Raw genomic sequence first — 22,273 nt, forward strand, 5'->3', positions numbered from 1 at the left:
TTTCAAGCCTCTTATTCACAAATTCATGGATCTGGGAAGGACCTCAGGATCCTCCCACTGGTTTCCTCCTTCTCATCCCACCCCAAGTTATCTGTTCCCAGCTGTGCTCTCAGGGGTATAATAATAGGTAACAGGTGTAAAGGAACAACTAGGAGGTTGGAAATGGACTAAGCACTTTTCACAATTAAATCCTTTAATACTTACAATTCTACTTCTAGACTCAGGTTACAGATGAGGAAACTGAGGCACAAGGAGGCCTGATAAGTTGTCAAATGCCACACAGCTATTCGGTATAGGAGCTCTGATTTAAAGCTACAGGGCATATTCTCTTAACTGTTCTACTGTTCCACAGAGTTACTCAAATCACTCTCCTGTTCAAGTATCTTTGACGGCTCCCCATTGCCCAAATGCCTAATTGCCCAAATCCTTTGCCTGGCATTCAAGTTCCTTCATAATCTAGCCCCAATTTACAAAACCCACATTGGCTCCTTAGGCCACAAAGGACTGCTCACAGTCCCTGGAACATACTGGAGCCTTTCTGACCTCCCTGCCTTTATCCGCACCTTTCCTTTGCCTGGCTAGCCCTTCTGCCCTCTCTACCTGGAAACTGCTGCATGTTCTTCGTAGGCCAGGTCAGCTCTCTGTGCGGCTGTGTCTTCACCCACACTGGCAGATGATTTGCCCCACCCCTGGGCTCCCAAGGTGGCTCACCCTGCCCCTATGACAGCACATCCTATTATTTGGTGTTTATGAATTCTGGATTCTATCTCCCACTGGACTGGGTGCTCCCTGAGGGCAGAGATGAAAATTCCTCACCACAGCCTTCAAAGTTGTCATCACCTGGCCAGTTTTTACTCTCCAACCTCATCTCCCATTGCTCTCCCCTCCCTCATCCTGCTCCGCCCATGCTGGCCCTTTCTCAGTTCCTACAACATGCCCAGCTGGAGCCCATGCAGTCCTTGCACATGCTGTACCCACTCCCTGGAGCTCTCTGTCACCTGATCTCCTCCTGGCTGGATGTTCCTCATCATCTGGCCCTGAGCGCAAATGTCCCTTCCTCCAAGAAGCCCTCCCTGATCATCCTATCATGTTTCCCCCTCCTGTCCCCACAGCATCAGGCCCACTGCAACTTCACCCTCAGTGAATTCCTTCATAGCCCTCATTCCAGTCCAAAACCAAGCTACCTTTGCTATACTTGTTTCTTATCTGCATTGCCTTCCAGAGCGAACTCCCACCAGGTGGAGTCCCTGCCTGCCTTTTTCACGGTTGCATTCCCAGTACAATGATTGGCCCAGAGCTAGGACTCCATCAACACAGGTTCAATAAATGAATGAATGATTGAATGACTTTGTTTCCTTAATTCCTAATCTCACCCACAGTGCTTCCCTAATAAATGATTATTATATTAACAAGTGGCTATAGGAAGAACAGTGGACCCAGCTAACCCAAAATGTATCAAGCACCAGGCCTGAGGTTTATCTTTACTTTACCTACAACACAGTTGAAAATTTCTGAAGGGCAGGTCTGTTCTATTTGAAGGAGCACTATTCTGCTGGCTGTTTCCATTCAAAACCTCATTGCCTAGAAGGGACTTTGGCAATCACGGAGGACCACGGGCCTATTTAACAGATGAGAAAACCGAGACTCAGAAAGAGGGAAAGGACTCAGCAAGGTATGTGTGGTATTAGAGGAAGATCCGGAACAGGAAGTTGGCTCTCTCAAGCCCGTCATATCCATCCCAAAAGCACTCAGGACCTGCTGTCAGTCACAAAAATTGGCATAACTTTTCTGCAGACAATCTAATAATAGCAATACAATAACCATATTAGTAACTAAATTTTCCTGAGAGCTTTCTAGATGTGGGACAGGGTGGTAAACTTTAACTCTTCACAACAGCCCTAGGGGGTGGGTACTTCCATTATCCCTACTTTCCAGGTGAGGAGACTGAGGCATGAAGGGGTGACGTTTCTTGCCTTCGGTCACATAGGGAATAGATGGCGGAGCCAAGACTTGAGCCCAGGCAATCTCGCAAGGTGCATCCAAAGCCCCTGGTGGAACAAATTCACTTCTAGGCATTTCCCCTAAGGAAGTGACCACAGCCCAAGGAACAATGCATATTTAAAATGACCTACCCTGGGTTTCTGTAGACCGCCCTCTTTACAGGGACTTCACGGTCACAGCTTGCCTTCAGGTCTGAGTCAGAACGCTTAAGCCTCCAAGTAACTTGGAATAAAGGGCAGGAGAAGCCACAACTATTCAGGCTGAAGGCTGAGAATGACAAAGGGTCAGGAAAGGGACAAGGACTAAAAAGGCAAAACAGCCAAGGTTGACTTGTGAGCTGCCGGACAGGGGGAGCCAGGTGGGAGGAGAGCACAGAGCAAAGCCATGGCCCTCACCCCTCTCCCCGGGACAGGGACACCTGGCAGGGACAGAGAGGGCAGGGTGCCACCCTATCTTCTCACCTCACCTGGGTTCACTTATGGAGACATTAAGAAACATCCATTGCTGCACTGACCGAGATTTCTCTATCCTATGGTGTTTACTGAATATGTCTCTCACTTTTCCATTTTCTTCCTCTCTCTCCTAAAATGTCAAGTAGGTTTTTCTAGAAGCACTGAATGGAAATAAAGAAGATTAGAGTATAATCTTATCCCATTTCAAGGTAACCTGAAACAAGTTGGAGTAAACAGATGCACCTGAAGTCCAACACCTCTTCTCCCTTCTCCTTCCTGGCTCCTGCCTCCTGCTCCCCTTCCCTGCTGCCCTGGGAGCCCCTGATGCTGGGGAGGGGAAGGGTTGGTGAGGATTAAGGAGTCCATCAGGGCCTTCACCGAGCCTGCCTTCCAGAAATCCAGCTCCCACACTGACCTGCGTCTAAAGCAGTTTACCCATGAAAAGCTTTGATCTTCTGGAAAGGACCAGGGAACAATCTCCTGGGGAGAAGGCAGAAGAAGCCCTGGAAGCTATGTCTGGGCAACCCCCAGCAGCTGCTTGAAGGACACCTTGGAAATCCTCTGTGCATCCAAGGCCACAGGCCGATGGTGTCACCTCGGAGGATGCCAGACTCTGGACAGGACAGCAGGAGAAGGTAAAAAGAGGGACAGGAGGTGAGTCAACCTTTGATCCAGAGCAGCCATAACCCTTAACTATTCAAAAGTACAACCCATATGTGCTGGTTTGGATCTCTTATGTACCCCCTAAAAGGCCGTGTTCTTTTAATCCGATCTTGTGAGGGCAGACCTATTGTGAGTGGGACCTTTTGATTAAGTTGTTCCATGGAGATGTGACCCCACCCATTCAAGGTGGGTCTTAATCCTTTATGGAGTCCTTTGTGAGAGGATAAAAGGCAGAGACATTTTAAAGAGAGCTAAGAGACGCTTAGAAAGAAGATGCCCCTGGAGCAGCAAGAAGAACACAACCGAAGCTAAGATATGTAATCCAGACTTTGACTCTGGGAGAAGCTAAGGAAGAAGCTAAGAGAAACAGAAGCCCAGAGACATTCTGGAGAAAGCCATTTTGAAACCAGAACTCAGGAGAAGGACTAGCAGACGTCGCCATGTGCCTTCCCATGTGACAGAGGAACCCCGGATGCCATCAGCCTTTCCTCTTGATGCCTTAATTGGGACATTTTCATGGCCTTAGAACTGTAAGTTTGTGAACTAATAAATCCCCATTGTAAAAGCCAACCCATTTCTGGTATATTGCATTTCGGCAGCTTTAGCAAACTGAAACACCATCCCTGGAAGTGTAGTCAGGGCTGCAGACAGACGCCCAACTCCTGGGACCTCCATTACTCTGGCTTTGAGATGCTATAGAAACTTGCAGTGGTCACAGGCTGGAGGGTCTGTAGCAACCCATAATAATAAGAGCCTCCATTAATTGAGTACTCACTATGTGCCGGGCATTCTTTATGTATTAAGGTGATCAATATGAAATCGCCAATTTTGTAGATCAGAAATGGTCAATATGGGCAATTTCACTCATCCATTCAACCCAATACATTCAGGGCCCCTCCACCATAAAGCTGTGACATAAAGATTGTGATAGCCAATTTATGGATGAGAAAACCAAGGCCCAGAGAGGATAACAAATTTCTTCAAGTTGCACAAACAGGAAATAGCAAGCTCAGAATCTGAAGCCACGTGGGTCAGCTGCTAAACCCAGGCTCCTCCTGGGCTCACTGCCCCTTGTTCTTCTCTCCTTTGCCCTCTTCCCTGAGCTGCCTGTGCTCATTCTCATCCCAGTGCTAGGTTCGTACTGTGCCTCCCTCCTGGGCTCCTTTCCCCTCTCCATGTTTTATTCTATTTTATTGAAACCCTACCATGCACCGGGACTGTGAAAGGAACAGCACAGATGACTTGAAAAACACACTATGGCTGTCTTTGAGGGGCTCAGCATCCAGTGTAGACAAAGGAAAATTTATGTGACTTCAACTATTTATGTTCAAGAAAAAAGAGAAATATGGCCTGTGGCTCAAAAGTGCCCATGGTTTTGCCCAACACTCCTGTCCATGAATCCATGCTCCTAAATGCACCTGAATCTGTTCTTCCCTAGATTAGGTTTTACCTACACGTGTTGACTTGGTAGCCTGATACCCTATGAGACGTGATTTTGCAGGCCTGGGCAAGAGGGAAGCCTGAGGGTGGGGATGAGGGGGTGAGGAGGCAGTCTATGCAGGGAAGACAGCATTTGCAAAGGCACACAGGTGTGAGAGGAAGCAAGAAGGAGCTCATTAGAGCAGAGAATGAAGGATGGGGAGGTGGGGCATGGAAAGGGAGGTGCTGGTGACGAAGCTGCAGTTTGGCCAATGACACACTTTAAATGCCAGGCGAAGGAGTTTGAAATTTATTCTGGAGGCCAAAGATTTTCACTGAATTTCATCCTCTGAGGTGGCCAGGAGTAGGTTTTTTGGTTTGCTAAAGCAGCCAAAACACAATATACCAGAAATGGGTTGGCTTTTAACAATGCAGATTTATTAAGTTACAAGTTACAATTCTAAGGTTGTGAAAATTAAGGCATCAGCAAGAGGATACCTTCTCTGAAGAGAGGCTGCTGCATCCAGGGTTCCTCTGTCACATGGGAAGGCATATGGCTGGCGTCTGCTGGTCCTTTGCTCCTGGGTTTCGTTGCTTTCAGCTCCTGATTCCAGTGGCTTTCTCTCTGAGCATCTGTGTGTTCTCTCTTAGCATCTCTGGGGCATCTCTCTCTCTCTCTGAGCTCTCTCCAAATGTCTCTGCCTTTTACCGTCTCACTAAAGACTCCAAAAAGGATTAACACCCACCTTGAATGGGCTGGGTCACATCTCAACTGACACAACCTAATCAAAAGTTTTCACTCACAATAGGTCTGCACCCACAAGAATGGATTAAAAGAACATGGCCTTTTCTGGGGTACATAACAGCTCCAAACTACCACAGAAGAGTTGCCAGATTTAGCAAATAATTTCAGTTACAGGACAAATGGGGTTTTTTTTCAAGTATAAGTGTACCCTGTGTAATATTGGGGTATACTTACACTATAAATGTGTTGTTTATTTGAAATTCAAATGTAACTGGGCATCCTGTATTTTCTAAGGCCCTACTTGGGAGCCAGATCAGGAGGGAAAAGGAGGTCAGGAGTGAACAGGGTCAGCCTCCTCCCCATTGCAACCTGAGAAGCTCTGCTGCTGTCAGTTTTAGATTTGGAAATCCATGTCAGAGTCCACCTGCAAAACAAGGGCTTGACTTTTTTTTTTTTTTACCACCTTTACACTTTATTTATTGTGACAAACTTTGACAACAGATACAACTACATTAAACTTAACTTCAGAATTTGTCAGACAGAATTGTGAGACTGTGGAACAATTTCTAACCAATGCTGACTTTTATTTTCTGTGAATATTTTCTAAGAAGTAAGGAGAATCCAGACTTTTCTACGTTTGATAATCTGTAACTTTAGTTCAAATGTAAAATCATCATGAAAGAGAAGGTCACATATTTATAAAGATAAAATACCGAAGATTGTATTTCAGTCAAATAACCAATATATATATATATATATATATATATATATATATATATATATATATGATTTTATATATATATACATCTATAAATAAAATCATATAAAAACAAAATTAGTTAGGTTCTTTTGGGTACATGCACATAAAACCACTGTGTAATTTTATGTGTAAGATCCCTTCACACTTATCAAGACCAGGGGTTGATAAACTTTTCCTGCTAAGGGCCTGAAAGTAAATACTTTAGGTTTTGTGGATTATACCATCTCTATCACAACTCCTCAACTCTACAGTTGTAGTGCAAAAGCAGCCTTAAACAATACTAGACAAATGAGTGTGACTATGTTCCAATAAAACTTTATTTATAAAAACAGTTGGTAGGTCAGATATGGCCTGCAGGCTGTAGTTTCCTGAGCCATGGTCCAGACTGCTGGGTACCCATGTTTCTGGCAGGGGAAGACCATATTCTTTCCCCAGTATTCTGTGCACAGAGACATCTAACTGGGGACCTCTGGGAGGCTCTTCCTGCCTCTAGCTTGTGCGGTGACCATGGTACCAGCTGCCTTCCCCTCTCTGGGTCTCAGGGCCCCCCTAAGATGGAGCAGCTGGGCCTCAACATCTTCCTCCAACTCAGATTTGATAACTCTGTTCTAGCAGAAAAACACTTGCCCCCAAAACAGCCAATGTTTCTTCCCTCCCCTCTTTCCTGGAAATCCCAATGCCTGGGAGACAGGTTGCAAGACGAAGGCAACTTTTACCTATCCTGTCCCCTTCCCCAGTGACACCACGGCTCCTTGCAATTTTAAGGACAATGTTTTTTTGTTTTTGTTTTTTTGTTTTGTTTTTTTAATTTCCAAGGGCTCTGGGCCCTCTGGAAACCCTCCACTCCTGCAGCCTCTTAGCCTCCTAGCTGGGTGGAACAGCCCAGAACAGGAACACTCCAGCTCATGCAAACAGGTGTTAACTCAATGCCAGTGGCCCAGGTAACTTGCACATAATTGGAAATATTCTTAAAACCCTATTAAAACCGTCTCCTCCTACTAACTCTGTGACAAAGTTGAAACAGTAAAAGGCATCGACTCTTTGGATGGATTGTATGGTGAATGAATATATCTCAATAAAATTGTATTTAAAAAAAAAGGGTATTCACGTTCCAGGATGGAGCTATGAGATCAAGATCAAGGCAGGAAAGTGGGGGAGGTCAGGGGACTCCGGAAGAGAGGGCTGGGTTTAAAATGAAATTATGGTTACTGCTTTCCTGACAGCATTTCTTCTGTACCACCATGTCAGACGTTCTCTGAGTAAAGACAGATTTGTGCTTCATTAGGACATATTAGTCAAAAGATCAGTGACGCTTCTCAGAACCTCTGCGTGTCCACGCGGGCGGATGAGCCTGGTGAGAAGCTTGCAAAGATCCAGGTAAAATTAAGCGGCTGCCCACAGACGCTGGATTCGCAATCATAGTTATCGATTTCCAAAAGGATGCTGAAACCCACAGTCTCTTTGGCCTCTTTGTTCTGTCTTTGAAGGGAGGGGCCTAATGAAGTAGTTCCTTCTCTGGGGAAAGGGAGCTTTTCAAAGGCAGATTCAGTGTTTGGCAGAATGAAAGGGCGGGGGCTGAGGTCGAGGGTACTGGGGTCTGTGCATGCGTCCTTCACCCAGAGTGTGGCCATCAGACTCTATGGCTCATAACCATAAGAAAAGAGTCAGCACGTGGTAGGAAAGAGCTCAGCCTCTGCCCAGCGGAGGGACCTCAGGCGTTAACCTCTCTGGCCCCCATATTCCTCCTCCGTAAAATGGGCGTAACCGTGGTACCTCATCAGGGGGTTGTTCTGAGGATTTCCTGATTTAACTCATGCAAAATGATTGGCAGAGAATCTAGCACAAAGGAAACGCTCACTCTCGGGGCAGTTGTTGACGTCCCGCACTGAGCATCCCTGAACGTCATATACCAGAGCATGGCTTTTCCTTACCTTATTTCACCTCATTTAAACCTCATTGCTACCCTGAGAGGTATGATTTCCACTAAGTGCATGAGTTGACTGAGGCTCAGAGAGGTTAAGCAAATTTCAAAATCTGCTGGGAAGTGGCAGATCTGGATTTCAAGTCCAGTTCTATCTGATGTCGAGTCCTGAAATCCTCCACGGGTTCTCGGACTCCCAAGCCCACCTCCTGTCCAGCTCCGCTGCCCGCCCGCTCCCCAGCCTTGCCCTCCAGTTCGTGGGACCCACCTGCGGAACCCTCCCCTCAGCCTGCACTCGCTAGAGCGCCCTCTGCCGGCTTCCCGCAGCCAACACCTGCTGGCTCTCCAAGAACCGGCGCAGGGAGCCCCGCTTCTGAGTTCACCTCCCAGGCCACAAAGCTTCGCTGTTACTATTTTTAACGAATTAGTCCTAAGCTCCAACAGGGGCTTTTCCACTTCCTGGCTGTGCATTCTTGGGGAAGTGACTCAACCCCTCTGAAGCCCCCTCAGGGCTGCTGTGTGAAGCGCCTCGTCCAGGGCTGGTTCAGGGCTCGGTCCAGGGGTGGAGCCAGCAGCAAGACACCTGCGGCCCCCTTGAGAGGAGAGTCTGCCAGCCTGCCCGGGCCTGAGAAGTCTGTGGGAGGTGAAGACTTTCTATGCAAGCAAGATGGTGGATTATTACAGAAAGGATGTGAGGAAACAAAGAATCACAACCCTCCCACCTGGCTTTGTAAGCATCATTGATTTGAGGCAGGAGTCGCTGCAGAGCTACAAGTGTACTGATTGACTGGGCCAGACAACCTGCCCTGCATACGCAATCGGTTCAGAACCCGCCGTCCTGGCGCACTGATTCCAGGGATTGAAGGTGCCCATAAAGCTGCCAGGAGTGTGACGGGCTCGAGCTGGTGCAGGGGTAAAGCAGGCTGCCAGGATTTTCGATGGCACCCAAAGGAAAGACAATGACCGCCGAACTTGCCCCCGTTTCCAAGAAGGGGTGCCGTGCTCTGAAGCCAATGTTGCAGCCAGAGGAGGAGGCAGCAGTGAACAAAATGAACAGAAATCCCTGCCCTCGTGGTGCTGTATATTGTAGCAATTTTTCACATGTCCCCACCCCAGGCTGTATATTGCTCAAAATCATGAAGCAAATATGCATCCTTGGGACACAGACTTCTGCCGAGTGCATAGTCGGTACTTAACTGGTTAATAAATGAAGTCCAGGAACCTCACATTCCTGGAGCATTCAGACTATAAACATCTAGGGCAAACGGAGACCCAGAGAGGAAGTAACTTGCCCAAAGCTGCTCAACAAGGTGTTATCCCAGACAGGATGGAACTCAGGAGGGCTGACTCCGTGTGGGGCGTCTTCCGCCCCTGCTGGCATCTACTCCCATCACTGCACATCTGAGGCTGCAGAACAACGATGCTTTCATCAGAATATAAAGACAGTTTATTTTCCCCTAAAAATACCTGAAAAGTAAATGACTAGAAAAACTATCCAAAGGTTTATACACGTGTTAAAGTCGCATTATCAGCGCTTAAGTGCAGAAGCATCAACGGGGGAAGGTGGCGCCAAACCTCCAGGCGTAGGCAGCTGGTCCTGCGTCACGTGATGGAGATGTCTCAATAAGCGCAGTTACACCTCGTGGGAAATTACCCACGAAGGACAGACCCACCGCCAGAAACATGCATTTCTGGTGTCTGAATTATCCCACTCAGAATATTTCAATTGAACAGCATTAAAAGCAGAAGACAAAATCTAAATTGTCTCATAAAATTACCAAATTATCATCTTGCACAAAAAAATCTCAAACTACTTTTACTCTGAGGAGAAAAACAAGCCACTTTGCTTGTAGAATTTGACAGATTCTGACAGAGAAAAGAAAATATTATAGAACAAGGAGAAAAATATGGAATTTGATGAAATTCTATTGTGTGTCTGATACAGGGATGGACAAATTATGAATTAATTTTATTTAACCCACACACAAACCATGTGGCACTCAAGTGAAGCCCAGCTCTTTGCCTGCTCCACAAATATCTATTGAAGAATGAATGCACATTTGACAGAGGAGGAAACTGAGGTTCAGAGTGATTACGTGGCTCCGTCAAGGCCTGTTGTCAAAGCCCCTTGACTCCCCCGTCCGCCTCCTGGCAGCCTGATTCCGGCTCCACCACTTAGTTGCAGGGCAGCACTGGGCAAGTCAGCTCATTGTTTTCTGTCTCAGTTTCCCCATCTGAACATGGGGGCAATAGTATCTGCCAACACTTGATCCAGTACAAAGAAGGGGCTCAACAGGTGTTGGGGAGATTGTGAGTCCTGGGTAGAGTCAGGATTTGAACCCTGGTCCATCTGACTCCAAGCTGGCTTGTCCCTCTGTCCAGCTGCCCTCTGTGGGACACCCCACACTATTATATTCCCAAAATTGCCACAGTGGGGAAGTGGGGGAAAGTGAGAGTCTGGCTTTCTGTGTGATGAGTAATGTCCCCGGAGGGAAGCTGGCCCCCTCTCAGGTCTGAGACTGCAGTGAGAAGCCTGAAAGACTTTGAAATGCAGGGAAAAAAAGATAAAAGGATTCCTGAATGTCCTGGTTAATGCATGTTTATCTCCACCTTTAATTGTTTTGGGCTCTTTTACAACTCTGTGAGTGGTAAAAATTGATAATATTGGAACTGATTCTTGCCGGTAGAAATACAAAGTAAATGTGTCTGGTGAAAGGCAATCGATCCTGGCCCTTTGGACAGACCCATTTTGCATCTATTTGTAAATTCTTTTCAGCACTCCTTAGCTGCCTGTATACCTGGGGGATACTTTGAATTCTTCTTCTGACTGATGCTGACATCTTGCTGGTTGCCTCATTAATTAATGCGTTACATAAAATCTTTGACATGTTATGTTTGTATGAATGTCGTGATTATGCCTGTATAAAAACATACCCTTTAACGAAAGCTTGCTCTGCCTCCTGTCTTTCATAGTATCACAAAAACAAACACTTAATCAGCCCCTACTCTGTGTCAGGCACTGTGCTACTTGCTCTTATTCACCACAATCTTATGTGGGAGGTACTATTAGTACCCTATTTTACAGATGACAAGACTGAGGCACTGAGAGGAAAGTGGTGGAAACAGGATTTGAACCCAGGCCATGAGCCACTGTGCCAGGCCCCCTTGGGCCTAGGTTCATTCTCAGGTATGCCAGGAGCCTCCAGGTATTAAAGCATTTTCCCATTCAAGAGCTCATCTGACATCCCAAGACCCAGCCCTGCAGGGATTGTTATTGCCATTTTACAGAGGGCAGGAGTGAGGTTGGGGGAGGAGACTTGACTTTCCCGAGTTGGTGAGAGAAGAACCCAGCCCACTCTGGCCCTGAGACCCGGCCCTTTTCTCCAGGAGAGGTATTCTGACACGGAGGAGCCAGGGCTGACTCCGGGGTCAGACAAACCTCGGTTCAGATCCTGGCTCTGCCCTCCGCAAACTATGAAATCTCGGGCAGGAGTCTGTCTGCTCATCTGTAAAAGGGATGATGAGGCCCACTGTGTGAGGTTCTCCTAAGGCTGAAGCAATACGATACACATGTGATGATAATTTATATTAATTGAGAACTTACAGTCGGGTGTTAGGGGAGCACTTATTCCCCACTCCTGCCCCTCACTCCTAGCCCTGAATGTGGAGCAAGTTACTGATTGGAGATTTGGGAGAAGAGCTGGGAGTGTACGGCATGGTCCCTTCTCCTGTTTCCTTCTGGGTGCCAGGCTGCCCGCAGGGAGCCACGTCCTGCTCCGCTTCTCCAGGCCTGATGCTACTCAGTCACTGGGGGCCCGTTAACAAGCACTAACTGGGCCAAGGCGGGTGGGCCTGTCCCAGAGTACGGGTGGCATCATCAGGGAGGCCAAAGCCCCTGCTCTGGGGAAGCCCACTGGGCCCAGCCCTTGGAGCTGGCTCTGGGGCAGCACCTCAGACCCCCCCTGGCCTCCCCATCCCTTACCTGCAAAGGGCAGGACAGATGCATCAGCTGTGCCAGCATCCTCAGCTCCTCGCAGACAAACCCTGTTGGCTCTTTGATGAGGTGCCTGGGGAGCGTCCATGTGGGCCAGGGGCTGAGCCCCAGATCACAGTGCCTATGAATTACTGACCCCCTTCAAAGGCTCTCATGTTCCGCGAAAGAACAGAGCCTCCCACCGCCACCTCCCGCGGTCTCCTTGCTGAATCAACGGAGGAGTACAAGTTGGGGGGACAAAACCAGGGTGACCAGAGGACGCAGGGAGAGCCCAGTGCAGGAAGCACATACTGGCTGGGCAGTACGTCACCACCTGGGGCAGCCTGAGACACAGACACGGGAAGACGCGTCTTTGCAGATACAGACACGGCGAAGAAGCACCTTTGTTCAAGGTGCATTGGGTGGACTGACCACCAGGAGGTGCCTGTGCAAACCAGCTGAGCCCCAGGGACTGAAACCCGGAAGGCCTGGGTTTGAATCCGGCTCTGCCTGTGTCTTGTCACTTCTCAGAGCCTCAGTTCCAGCCCTTGGACAAATGCGGATGGGGCTGGAGGGGGTGGGTAAAGCTGGGCCTCCCAAGGGCCTTGAAAGCCTCGCTAAAAGGTTTGGTCTTTACTTTGGGAGCAGTGGGAGCCACTGACTGCTTTAAACAGCTGGAGGACAGGATGGTTTTGCATTTCAAACAGATCCCTCAGAACCTTTCTCTCTCCATCTCTGTGGGTTGTGAAGATAAAATGGTAAATGCTGCTGAAAAGCTTAGACCAGGGATGGCACCAAGCAGTTTCCCAGGAAATGGCAGCAAATGTCATCCAGATGGAGGCGAGTAGAGTGAGAACCAGGAGAGCGGCTCTGGCCGGACGCCTCTCCCATGCGGGCACCCAGCTGAGCCCTGAGCCAGACACCCACATCTCCTTCCTGCATCCTCACAGCACCCAGCGAGGGAGGTGCTGTTACCACCCACCTTCCCAGGGGGGGAAACTGAGGCTTAGAGGGGAACCTAGAATGGAAGAGACTTAGAGACCTGCCCTCCAGGCCCACCCCCATTTCACAGAGGGGGAAACTGAGACCCAGAGGAGGGTGTGGCTTCCCCACAGTGAAACAGCTAATAAGAACCAACCTATTGCCAGGTGCTGACATAGAAATGAATCAGACATGGCCCTGCCCTGAGAAGCTGCCAGGCTCAGGGGGAGGGCGTCCCAATGTAAATTAGAAATTACAATTTAGCATGCAATGGGTGAGAATGTAAACATGGGCAGGCATGGTGCAGAGGAGGAAGAGGTGAACTCCTTGTAGGTTGGGCCAGAGGTGGGTGGGGGGGAATCTGGAAGGGTTCTTGGATGAGGAGGAGGCAGGGCCTGGCACGGAGGCCTGAGCTCCTCCCTCCCCCTCCAGGACTTTTCCCGCATCCCTGCAACTTCTGGGAAGAGGACAAGAGGTGCAGGGCCAGGAGGTGGGCATTTGTCCAAAACCAGTGAGAATCCTCAGGAGAGTTTCAAGCCATAACATATCTTCACTTCAAGTCCATGACTTGGCAATGGGTCCCTTTATTGGTTTTTCTCTGAAAATATATGTAAAGTGGTCAATAATAAAAATGAATTCCCTCTAGTTCCCTCCCCCACCCCCACCAAGAAACATTTCCTTCTAACTATTTTAACTACCTACATAAACATATATAGGTTTTCATAGTACACATACAGGTATTTAAAAATGTCTCAAATTCATTAATTTATTCAAGAATATTATTGCATGCCTACTATGCACCCAGCCCAGTGCTAGTCCCTGGGGACCCAGCCATGAACAAGGTTAACAGAGGCTCAGGCTCCAGGCAAGCATCAAAGTCCCCCAGCAGAGACTATGGTGAATCCCAGAGTCCCTGGGCCCCAGAGCAGACCCACCCCATCAGCATGGGGCAGAACAAAGTGCAGACACACAGGGATCCTGGCTCAGCCACACACAGTCCGCGTGACTTCAGCAGGCTGCTTTACTTCTCTGAATATCTGGTTCCCCAACCATTAAAGGGGGATTTTTATACCCACCAAACGAAGATCATTGTGAGAATTAAACAAAATATTTAATGCAAAGCCCTTGGTGTGGTGCCTGGCACGTATTCAAGGTCCAATAAACAGTGGTTTCCCCTCTGTGTCCCTGGTCCCTCCAAGGCCACCATTCGGTAGTTCCAGCTGGTGAGCATCTTCCGAGCAACCTCAGACATAATTGAAATTGGGGATGTGTGATGCCATGTTCAGTAAATCCTCCCAGTTCTGGGTGATGCCTCCCCCGCCAAAGCCCTCTGGAGCCCACTCTCTGCCCAGTCTGATCAGAGTTTCTGGCTGATATATAGCTGGCCCATCCATCCACTGGCTTCCCGTGCCAGATCCTCCCTGAAGCTGCTATAACCACAGAGCCTGAGCCCGTCTATGGGGCAGAAGCTGCCCAGCTCCAGAGACCCTCCTGCCAAGTTTTGACCTGTTGATTTTTCAAGAGCAAAGGAAATCATTTTTGTGTGTGTAATATGCCAATTTTTAAACATGGCCAACTCATGCAATTTTTTTAAAAAAAGAATTTTTGAGGAGATAAAAAAAGCATATCACCTGAAGGACACATCCTACAGGTAGCCCTTTTGCAACCCTTGACCATTTGCCACGTTGTTCCAGGAAAGGGAGGGGAATGGAGGCCGTCTCCTATGTGGAGGGGCTTAAGCAGAATCTAGTCCAAGGCAAGCAGCTCGTTCTTTTGCTCTCTCTCTCTCTCTCTGCTTCTCTTTGTCTCTCTCTCACTGCTTCTCCAAGTCTTGGTATCTCATCTCTGCCTTCCACCCCTACCTTTCTCTCCCACCTTCCCTCCTGCTCCTCTGTGCCGGCTGTTTATTTTCAGAACCTCAGAATCCTTCCTGATCCTCTGGCATTTACTCTTGGAATTAGAATGTTTTCTATTTCTCTTTCCCAGAGCAAATGAGATTTTCCCAGGGATCATGTCTGCCCTTCTGGAGGTGAAGTTCTGGGGACAGAGCTAGCTTATGAGGACCCAGCACCTGTCATGTCAACCAGCAATTATTAGGTACCTACCATGCTCCAGGCCCCTTCTCATGAATCATCACACTTAATCCATTTAAGAACCTGTGAGTTTGGTGTAACCCTCTGCACATGGCAGGCAAGTAAACCAAGGCTTGGCGAGGTGAAGCATGGCGTCTTAGGTCACACAGCAAGTCAGGGGTGGAGCAGAGAGGAAGCTCACATCTCTCTGTTTCTGTCCTCTGTGCTCCACTTTTAGGTTTCATGAGCTTACTGGTGAGCTGAAAGGACTTGCAGCATTTGGGGAGGCTCAGAATTGGGGAGGAAGGGTACTCCAGGCAGAAGTAACCACAAGAACAAAAGCACTGAGTCAGGAACAGGGCATTGAGGGGCTGTCTGTGAGGCAGGGCAAAGGTTTCAGGTCGGGGAGCAGGAAAGGGCAATGCGGCCCAGTGAGTCAGGGCTCTTTGGTTGAACCCCCAGCTCATCCTGGAGGAGCTTAAACCCCTGGCTAATCTGAGTGGGTGGCCCAGGGTGGGACAGACAGGGGTGGGAGGAGGGGCTGCTCCCAGAAGAAAAAGAAGGAGAATGAGAGGTGGGGGGTAAGGAGAGGGAGGAAGAGGAGCAGGAGGAGGAAGAGAAACTAACAGATCCCAGGAGCACACACTGAGGGCTTACTGTATATCAGGCACTATTCTGAGCATTTTATATACGAGAACTCATTTCTTTCCAGTTTATGGATGAGGAAACTGAGGTTCAGAGAGATTAAGTAACTTGCCCAGGGTCAGACGTGCATGGCAGAGCCAAAATTTTGACTGAGGCAGCCTGGCTTCAAAGTTTGGGTCTTAACCACATGCTACATAGCCATCCTGGGCACAGCGGTGAATGGGCCATGAATGGGCCTGATCACAGGAGGCCGTGCCTGCTAGGCTAAGTGCTTTCCTCTGGTTGGAGATGAAGAGCATTGTAATGTTCCTAACCAGGGGCTGACGTGGTCAGAGCTGTGTTGGGGAAAGAACATTTGGCAACAGCGTGAGAGCAGGCCTGCGGGCACGGAGGGCTGGGCAGCGGCCAGGCAGAAGCCATCGGGGGCCTGACTTGGGCAGGACAGTGGGGAGGAGCAGGAGGGGACTCATATGAGATACTTTGTACTGGTTGAATAAGGGGTGTTCCGGTTTGCTAATGTTGCCGTTATGCAAAATACCAGAAATGGATTCGCTTTTTACAAAGGGGGTTTATTTTGTTACAAATTTACAGTCTGAAGACTATGAAAATGTCCAAATGAAGGCATCAACACAAGTATAACTTCACTGAAGGAAGGCCAATGATATCTGGAAAACCTCTGTTAGCTGGGAAGGCATGTGGCTGGCATCTGCTGATTCCATGTGTTCCAGCTCCTTTCAGCTCCTGTGTGTTCTTCAAAATGTTGCTCTTGGGGGCATTTTATCCTCTCTCAGCTTATCCAGAGAAAAGTGTCAGCAAAAGTCTGCTTTCAATGGCCATCTCCAAAATGTCTCTCTCAGATGCTCTCCAAAATGTCCCTCTCAGCTGTTCTAAGGTCCTTCTGTTTGTGAGCTTTTTTATAGGACTCCAGTGATTAAATCAAGATCCACCCTGAATGGGCAGGGTCCATATCTCCATGGAAATTATCCAATCAAATGTTTCACTCACAGTTGATTGAGTCACATCTCCATGGAAACACTCAATCAAAGGATTCCAACCTAATCAACGCTGATGTCTGCCCCCACAAGATTGTATTAAAGAACATGTCATTTGGGGGGACATAATACATCCAAACTGGCACAAGAGGCAAGCATGGGGACAGGGCCTACCGATGACACACAGCCTGCTCTGCAGGAGCACCTGGTTTGGCATCCCTTCCCAGTGCCCTTGGGAAAAAGGAGGCAGTTGGGCTGAGTTCTGGCCACAAGAACATGCCTGGTTACAGGGCGTGCATCTCAGGAGGCTCCACACCGAAAGGATTTAAAGCATCTGAGCTACCTGCAGTTCTCCCTCCAAAGGGGAGCAGGGAAAGGAAGGTAGAGGCCAGGGATTCCCTGGGAATCCATCAGGAGTCAGGGTCACAGCCTGTCTCCCTGGGCTCTGTTCTGGACATTTAGCAGTCGCTCCAGGATGGAGACATTTCATCATAGGGTGGAAATGGATGGGGTAGCCAACTTTGCCAGAGACAGAAACCAGGTATGTACACCATCCATTGCCTACTGCCCTGCGGGTGGGGGACAGAGCAGAGACTGGCTCTGCAGAGGGCAGAGCTGATTCTTTTCCATGGCTGGCATGGAAAGCGGCAGTAGAGACCCACTGTTGTCCTTCCTTATTGCCATCCCAGGGAGCTCCAGGAGGCTCTGACCCATGAAGACCAATCAGGGCCATTGAACAACAGCGACGCCTTTCCTCAGTCCTCCATGGGCTCCCAGCTCAGCAGTGCTGCTGGACTTGGCTGTCTTCTCACACCTCACCTCAGATCAAAACCCATCACCCACAGAATAAACATTAAGCCCACTCCTGCACTCAAAATCTTCCATGATTGTCCCCCTTTTACTACCCCAGTAGTCCCTACCAGTTCTTTGGGCTCCAGCCAAATCAAACAACCTACAGTTCATTTATTTGTTCATTTTTCCATTCATTCACAAACATTAATTGAGTGTCTATTATGTGCCATGCTGTCTATAGGGTTCTGGTGGTACAGAAGTAAACAAGACAGGCCCAGGTGCTCCAGCCCAGTGGAGAAGATGGATGTTAGACCAGTAAAAACTGCCCCTCATTATATTAGTCAGGGTTCTCTAGGGAAACAGAATCAACAGGAGATATCCATAAAAAGTATGAGATTTTATAAAGATGTCTCACACAACTGTGGGGATGCACGAATCCAAATTCCAAAGGGCAGGCTGTGAGCTGGCACACTGATGAAGGTCTTCGATGAATTCCCCAGGAGAGGCTTGCTGGCCAAAGTAGAGACCAAAGTTCTCTCTGTCTGCTGAAGCTATCTCCTCCCCCTTAAAACTCATCCACTGATTAAATTAAATGTCTCTCACTATGGAAAACACTCCCTTGGCGAACTGCAGATGTAATTAGCCACCAGTGCAATCAACCTACTGATGATTTAAGTCCACGAAATGTCTTCACAGCAACAGATAGGCCGGTGCTTGCTTGACAGCTGGGCACCATCACCTGTCGAGCTGACACATAAACCTAACCACCACACCCATTATAAACTCCCTGTCTCTGTGCATTGGCATTTGTTCCCTTTGACTCATCAATCAATTGATCTACTATCACCTGTATCAGTGTAATTCTGGACACATGATTGAAATTAAGGAAAGTGAGGCCAAATCCAGAACAGAGATATGTTTCAAGTCTTGCTCCTCCTCTTCTTCCTGTGTCCCCATTTCAAACGTGGCCCCACCACCCACCCAGGCCCTCAGGCCCAAAACCTGGGCATTACCCTTTACTACTCCTTTTCCTTCACCCTCCCTTGAAATCAATTGCCAAGGCAAGCCCCATTGACTCTAAATCCCAAATTCTCCTGAAAACCACCCACCCTCCCCTTCTGCCTTAGTTCTTCTCCACGCCCTCTCCTGGTCCACTGAGCCAGCTCCCTCCAGGTCTCCCTGCCTCTGGTCTCTTTCTCTAAGCCAGCCTCACACTGGACGCCAACCAGCTCTTTCTAATACACAAATCTGACCTGTGGTTCTTCTCTTCAAGAGCTTGCAGTGGTCACCCAGCAGACTCAGGGTAATTGCCAAACTCCCTGACCTTCCACCAAGGCCACCCATGACCCAGCTTCCATTCACTTCTCCAGCCTCAGATCTTCTCTCTCCCCATCACGGGATGTACTTTAGCCTTACAGAACTACTCGAGGTCCCAGTGCACCACGTGCTGGTCACTTCCGCCTTTGGCAAGACTTTGCACAGGAATCATCTCCTCTAGGGGGTTTCCCTTCTTTAACTAGGCTGGATTGAATTCCCCTGGCCCCACCCCCATAATGTTCTCAAAACCCCGGGTGCACACCTCTAACACTGCCAGGCAGCAAGCAGCTTAACTCCACACAGTGAGACGGGGCCCAGGCTCCTTCCAGCTCATGGTTCCACCCTCCTCCAAAGCCTCAGACTCCTTTGCTTCCAGACGGCGGAAGGGAAAGAGAATGGAGAAGAAGCACCTGCCAGAAGTGGCAGACACATTCCTTCTCCCAACCCACGGTGAGAACCAGTCACATGACCCCACTTAGAGGCAAGGGGGGCTGGGAAGTGTGGTCTCTACCTGGCAGCCACTTCCCAGAAACATCTCTGCCCAGCCCCACACATCCACCTCCACTTTTGTCATCATCATCATCATCCCCAGGTCAACAACATCTTCAAGGCCTGGGGTCCAGGAGGGTGAAGTGGTAGTTAAAAATCCAGGCAGATATGGATTCAAATCCTGACTCTGCCCCCTACCAGCTGTGTGGACTGGGGCAGTTCCCATAACCTCTCTGAGCCTCAGTTTGTGCATCTGTGAATGGGGGATCCTGGTATCCACCCCACAGGGCCACGTGAGGCAATGATGCAGCCCCTCCTGGACGGGGCTTAATACTGGACCTGGCACTGGGTGACCCGTCAGTCTTCAGGAGCGGCCGTCATGGGAGATGTGGCCCCCTGAGGCGGGGGGTGGGGCTGGGAGGGCCCGGAAGGCCCTGAGGAAGGGCGGCAGCTCACAAAACAGCATTTCCAGCTGGTTTTTGATGTTGCAGGTTTTGAAATGTGATGCACAAAAGAGAAAAGAGAATAGACTCAATTGAAATGGAAATGGATTATGATAAGTAAAACAGGGAGAACATGGAAACTGCATTTCCTTTCAAGACATGTTTTATGTCGCTCCTGAAAGGAAATCCTCCCAATAAAAACAGCCGCGATGCTAATTGAGATCATTAGATGAGAGAGCACTGAGCTCCCAGGTGGAAAGATGCCAAAAGTAATTGTGGCCAAGCTCTGTGAATCTCAGTGCTGGGGGCCCAGAGAAGAGGGTCTCACACTGATAATGGGGGGTCTGGAAGGCCTGGCTGGCCATTACCTTCCTGAGTGGCCTTGGGGAAGTCACTTAAATCTCTTGTGTCTCCATTTCCTCATCTGCCTCCAGCAGTCACAGTCACACCCAACCTCCCTCATGGGGTGGAGAAGGTAAAAGGCCCCAAGACAGGCCCCGTGACTGTGAAGGGGGAGAAGAGACAATGTCAAGGGGGTGTCTGGTGCACTTCGCTGGTGAATTGAAGGAAGATGAGGGGCAGGAGACTCTCAGTTCTGGAGGGATCTTTATGGGCCATTTCTCTACATAAGAGAGTCATCTCTCTCTCACAGCAAAATCACACTCTCTTCATTTTGTAGATGGGGAACCTGAGGCTCAGAGAGGTTAAGGGGCATGCTCAAGTCACACAGAAGAAGTGGAGCTGAAACTTAGACCCAGACCTACCTGGTTCCAAAGCTGGTGCCTTGTTCGGCCTGTCACTGGACCTCCTTATGAGTAGGCTTCTTCCCTCTGGCCTGTACACTTCATTCACTTCTGTATCCTATTATGGTGGTTCTCAAACCCCAGACTAAGGAACCCCTGATCCCAGCATCCCCTGCATCAGCATCCCCTGATCCCAGCATCCCCTGCATCAGCATCCCCTGATCCCAGCATCCCCTGCATCAGCATCCCCTGCCTGTCACAGATGCAGGTACCTGAGCCCCACCCATAGCTGCTGCATCAGCCTCTCTGGGGGAGGGGTGTGCAGAGGCCCAGCATCTGCGGTTTTTAAAAACTTACCAAGGGAGTTTCCTCCAAGGACCTCTGCCCTCAGACCTTAACACAGTGCTGCTTTCCAGCTGTATCTGAGGACTGCAGGGCAGGCACACACTGAGCGCTTTACCTTTGGTGATTCAGTCAATCCTCATGGCAACCCTATGAGGTCAGCACTGGTATGTCCCCATTTTAAAGACAAGGAAACTGAGACCAAGCAAGGTAAGCAATTTGCCCAGTGTCACTCAGTGAGCTTGGATTTGGAGCTGAGCAGTCTGGCTGCAGAGTCATTGCATCTAACTACTGCTCTAATAGTTAAGACAAGCATGCTTCCTGTAATGAAAATCACAGCAGTGGCTGACACTTTCCCAGCACTGACTACAGGCCAGGGGCTGTGTCAGGCACCTTAGAGCTTATCTCACTGAATTCCCACATTATTATTATTATTACTATTGTTATTATTATTATTAACTCCATTTATATTCAGAAACAGTAAGTTACCTGCCCAATGTCCACAGCTGGTAAATGCCAAAGAAGTGATTTGAACCCAGGACCTTCCCATCACATCACAGCCCCACTATTCTCTGCTCCTCTTCAGCCGTGGACCCCAATAGCTTCTCTACCACCTGGAGGCATTTTCAGATGGCCCAGTTCTAGCTGAGTCCTGCAGCAAGTCTCTTTACCATTGGCAGACTGTGCCCCTGTAGTAGCCACAACCTCACAAAGAAATCTGGATCTCAGCGTGTGGGAGGAGGGATGTAGAAGACTCTTTCAAGTTCTTCCTTGTTTCCTAGCTCACTCTCCCGGCCCTATGGATAGTAGATGCTTTCTATGTTTGCTATTTCTATACCTTAGTATTTGATATCCCTTTAAGTAGTTAACCATATTTTATTTTTATTAGTTAATAATTCTTTGTGTTAAGTTTTTCCCATTCAAATTTCTGACAAGGTTTCTGTTTCCTAATTGGATCCTTACTGCTACAGAATTGGCACCAGGAGTGGTCCCAGGAGACAGACCTTCAAATATAGCATATCAAGATTGGTTTGGCCTTGGCCTTGCACTTGAGCACCATGCTGAGCTTCTTCCTAATAGAAAATGGGATGCTAGTAATTCATGGCAGGCAGTGGCATCGCAACTAATCAAGCTATCACCACTGGTTGATTGCGATGAAGTGTCACTTGAAGCAAGTGACTTGGAGCACAAGCACCTACTCAACCAGACCATTAGGCCAATAATGAGGATTTCAAGGCTTAGGATGTGTGTGGATGCTCCTAAGCACACTGAAACATTTACAGAAAGAAAAATAAGCTCAGTTCCTTAAACTCTCAGCTCAGATCATTACCTAAGAACCAGAGGGATTCCATGGTGTCGCTTATTTCTTGCCGCCTAAAGATCTATTTCATATAGCCACAAAGCCAATATTGTTGAAAATCAAACATAATTTAATTGTGTGGATTGCAGAGTGACAATGTCAATTGAACTCACAGACTCACCAAACTTCTTATGTGAAAATTAAGGCATTGTTTGGGAAAGAA

The sequence above is a fragment of the Choloepus didactylus genome, chromosome 2 (assembly GCF_015220235.1).
Source record: "Choloepus didactylus isolate mChoDid1 chromosome 2, mChoDid1.pri, whole genome shotgun sequence".
In the NCBI taxonomy this organism is placed as follows: domain Eukaryota; kingdom Metazoa; phylum Chordata; class Mammalia; order Pilosa; family Megalonychidae; genus Choloepus; species Choloepus didactylus.